This window comes from Ipomoea triloba, chromosome 4 (assembly GCF_003576645.1).
Source record: "Ipomoea triloba cultivar NCNSP0323 chromosome 4, ASM357664v1".
NCBI lineage: Eukaryota > Viridiplantae > Streptophyta > Magnoliopsida > Solanales > Convolvulaceae > Ipomoea > Ipomoea triloba.
The window spans coordinates 24,997,147-25,001,837 of record NC_044919.1 but is presented as its reverse complement, the minus strand read 5'-3'; the positions used below and the strand labels follow the sequence as shown (position 1 = coordinate 25,001,837).

Sequence of the window (4,691 nt, the reverse complement as noted above, 5' to 3'; positions counted from 1 at the left end):
TGAGATGCTTTAAATTAAGTCTTTTATATTCTTAAGGATTTGAATTTTTTCAAGTTTCAAGGCTTCAAGCAATTCCAGATGAGCTTTTACATTATCAATTACATGTATCATTCATTACTACTTCGTACTAATTACTAGTTACTATTGCCGCTTGCCCTTCTTCACCCTTTTAACATTCCAAAGATTTCTCAAGAACTCCACAAGACCAGAAACCACTTGCTCTTTGCCAAAATAATGACTCGTTTGCCTTCTTGAATACCCTTAGCTTGCCTGGTTGCCTGTGTAATAAATTAACAATCATTAATAATAGAGAATAATAAACAAACATATCAATTTAATGACATTAATATTTTATAATACAATACTATATATTTATAGGGAGAGAGAGAGACATATATACATACAGAGAACATAAACGAGGTTATATAAATCTTTCAAAAAAAAAATGAGGTTATATAAACAGCTGCTAACTTACTAATTAAATCTTAAGGTAACAACTTTAAAATAGTATTATAAATGTATATTATGTATACTTAACAAACAAAAGTCATATTTTAATATAAGAACACAAATTTTAAATATTATAATAGAAACAAACTAACCTAAATTGTTGTGGACTTGTGGTGGTTAAGCATTACTGACTTAGAGATACAGTTACAAAATTTCATGGGTTACAAAATATGGAGTGTTTGATTTATGCAAGACAAATATGCAGTGATAAGGCTTCATATATACTTGCATCAACATATATAAGGAATATAGAACAAATGAGAATAATTAAGAACTAAGAAGCAAAATTCACAAAAAAAAAAAAAAAAAAAAAAAGAACTAAGAAGCAAATGGCATCAGAACAAAGCAAGGTGAAATCTAAACTTAAATCACATAGTGATCTGCAGTAAACCCTTAAAAAAATAGTTTAAGAATACCTAATTATATCAAAGTTAAGAAAGTTGCATGTAAGTTTGAAAGTTTTGCCTAATTTTGAGATAGTAGGAAGAGCTCTAAAATTCGGTCATCTTTAGCAAATTCAAACATCTCCACCCATTTTAATAATTTTCATTAGTCTTTCATCAAGAAAAACACAAACCCAGAGAAAAAAACAAATAAAAAATAAATTAAAGCATCATCACTTTAGTTAACGACTCCAAAATTAAATATATAGATAAACAAACAAGTAAATCAAGGTTCGGTAAAAAAATTGCAAGATTTATTATACAGTTTATGAAGAAACCAGGCCGATAAGACTGAAAAGTTTACAGAGATTAGAGACAAATTTTGGAAGGAGAAGATAATACTCTGTATTGAAACATAGAAACCATTACAATGTTATTTTGAATTAATGAATACAAATAGCATGACAAGAAAATCGAAACAAGAGTATAGAGCAGAGGAGTACCATACATGGCAGTGATGGTCACCAATTCGGCGATTTAGGACGATAGAAATCAAATCAACCACGGTGGTGACTGGTGACTTGCTGAACTGCTGATGGATCATGGATTGAAGGCTCAAGGGAGAGAAGAAATAGATCTGAAATCAGTGGTTTCTCCATTGTTGTCGGCGAGGAGTAGAGAGAGAGAGGGGAAATGGGTTTGAGAAAGTGGGTTAGTTTGCAGAGAAGAAAACCCTACCTACACGCTACACTGCCACTCTGCAAATGCCTACAACCGTTTTATTAATTTGGGGATGCCGACTTTATTAAAACCCTACAACGTCGGTTATTTGTCCATAATATATAATACGGCGCAATACGACGTCAGCTAAAGTCCTAGCCGACGTCGTATTGCGCCATGGGCTGAGTGCATTTGTGATACGACGTCGGCTAATGTCCTAGTCGACGTCGTATCAAGGGTCGGTCGGTGTGAGCTTGCGACGTATTAGGTTGAGACTTTAAACGTCGGTTATGTCATGATAACCGACGTTAAAGGTTTTTTTTTTATTTTTAATTATTTAAATAACATATAACGTCGACTAATTACTTAGCCGACGTTGTATGTGATTTCTGTAGTAGTGCTACTGGCAGTCGGTGTGCAGCATGCAGGCAATTGAGGAGGAGATACACTTCAGATTGCATATTTTTGCCATATTTTCCTCCTAACGATCCTAAAAGATTTACTGTTGTTCACAAAATCTTTGGTGCCAACAATGCCGGCCAAATGCTAAAGGTATTATATATGATAATGATGTAATATATAATTATTTTACTTTAATTTCTAGTTGCTTTTTTATTACTCCATTACCCATTTCATGCATACAGACTACACACATCTCTGTTTGAAAGCACTGTATATAACTATATATATATATCACTCTCTGGTGAATATAATGAATCAAAGCACATACACTTCCCGGCGTTTAATTTTCACTTATTTCCAATGCGTGAGTATCAAAGGAAATATTTTTGTGTGACTTTCTAAAATAGAAAATACGATCCTATTAGTATTAGCTCTTTTGGGAACTGAGAGGTAATGTTCAAATTTTTTTTTTTACAATTAATTCAAAATAGATATTATCACACTAACTTCACACATTTATTTTCAAACACTGATATTGCTAGATATATAAACTCGCTAATTACATGTAAACTCTATATTAATTTATTGATGTAAAATAGTGTACAATAGAGCATAGCATTAAATAAAATAGAAATAAGACTTTCTAAGGGAGGTTGTCTTTTGTGGTGACCGGTGACCATAACACTTTGAACGAAGTTAAATCTTGCCTATTAGGTCCAATAAGTGTGGGGTCTTTAACAAGGGTTTAGGACTTGCTCTAAGTTAGAATATAATGGTGATATCAATAATGCAAATGATGACAAGGATGCGATATGATGCATCTTCAAGAATAGGCCGGGAGTCTAGGTGACAGAGAAATGATAAATTAAAATTGGGGGAAAATGAAAACACAAAAACAAAACTCAGTATGTTTTTTTTTTTCTTTTTTTTCTTTTTTAAATTTAAGATGTAATTGTCAACAACAAATATGAATAAACATATATACCCCTCCAACCTCGTAGTTCCCTACCTGCAATCATGACCCAAATTAAATTTGCAAGAAGATCCGCACATTGATTCCCCTCTCTTAACACATACAACACTCGTATGCAATCAACTTTTCTAAGGAGAGCCTTGCATCCCTGAAATCCTTATTACCGCTTTAACGATCGCCCCATGGTCTAGCTCCATTTCAACACCTTGCAACCCTTTATCTCTAATTAATCGGCCTTCGCTGATGCCCTAGTGGTCATTCTTGATTCCTGAATTATTGTTTTGATTAAAACAGCAAGTAGAAGAGTATAAACGAGGCGATGTTGCGGAATCTTTGTACTACGAGGCACAATGTCGGGTAGAAGATCCGGTATATGGCTGTGTCGGAATCATCACACTTTTACAACAGGAAATTTATAGCTTTGAATCGCAATTGGCGAAAATTGAGGCACAGATTCAATTGCTCAAGGGTCAAGGAATAACACCACCAACCCTTTGATTTTTATCAACATTTACTTTCCGGCATCATGGACCAACAAATGTTTCCTATTTTCAATTTAGAAAATAAAATTCACCTTGATTAAAAAAAACTTCATATTTTTCTTCTTTTTTTTTTCTGAAAAATAAGAAAAATTTCAATTCTCTTAATTATTTTTAATTTATATGCTTATAGATAGTATATACTAAGTATGAATGACTACTCACATCGACATTATTGTATTCTGTTTTTGTCTTTTCACGTGCAAGTTAATCAAAGGATCAAGTCAAAATATAAAAAATAAAAATTAAGTGCTACTAGTGAGCACACAACGTAACCACATATTATATTATGCTAAAGAGTTTTACCGTGTCTATTTGATTTCAAATTGAATTAACAGAAATATATAACTAATCAATTTACAAAAATAAAAATAAAAATAAAATAAAAAATAAAAAAAAATCAAACCATTTTTTAGTACAAATTCAAACCATTTATTACATACTCTATTTTTTTTTTCAAATAGAGTACGTAATGTCTATGGGCTTTTTTTTTTTTTTTTTTTTTTTGCGCGGGGTACTCTAAAAGCTATTCTCTCTATTTAAACTAGTATTTACACCCGTGCGATGCACGAAATGGGTTTGTTATAATATATTAAAAATATTTGAATGGATATATAATTATTTAAATTATAACATCAAATATTATATAGTGCAAGTGAAGATATGAGTTGGGTCATTTATGTTTGTTGATGTTACCATTGCTTGAATTCGAGTAAATAATTGCTCAAATTAATAGCTAATGTGTAGATGTAGGCATGCGGTGTTGTAACTTTAGAGATTTTATATATCATTGTTAGGAAGTTTTAGAAATTGGCCCAATGTGCTCGTTCTCTGGCAACTTAGTTATAGTAATGAATTGCTATCCTAATTCATTTGTATAGATGATATATTTTTTGTCTAGATATATAGCAACTTTATCATTTTGAAAAAAAAAAACATACTATCATTGATTATATTTACACATTATTGAAAACCTCTTTGTAGACGACATTGGAAGTCGCAACACAATCTTGTCCATCCTCGTCTACCGCTAACACCTTCAAGCCATTAGGATGACTGACTCGGGAGAAAGCCACATACAATTGATCGTGACTAAAGACCGTTTTTTTTAGCAATAACCCAATGTGAGTTAGTGTTTGGCATTGGCTTTTGTTTATAGTCATG

At 32.0% G+C, this 4,691-nt stretch overlaps 1 long non-coding RNA gene across 1 annotated transcript; it reads right to left on the bottom strand.

Annotated features, from left to right (window-relative positions):
* Positions 1 to 1,653, bottom strand: LOC116017565. The gene is made up of 2 exons (XR_004097932.1): positions 1,397 to 1,653; positions 1 to 278 (listed from the first exon to the last, which is right to left on the bottom strand). It is a non-coding gene; the product is annotated as an uncharacterized LOC116017565 (long non-coding RNA).
* Positions 1,654 to 4,691: the final 3,038 nt, after the last annotated feature.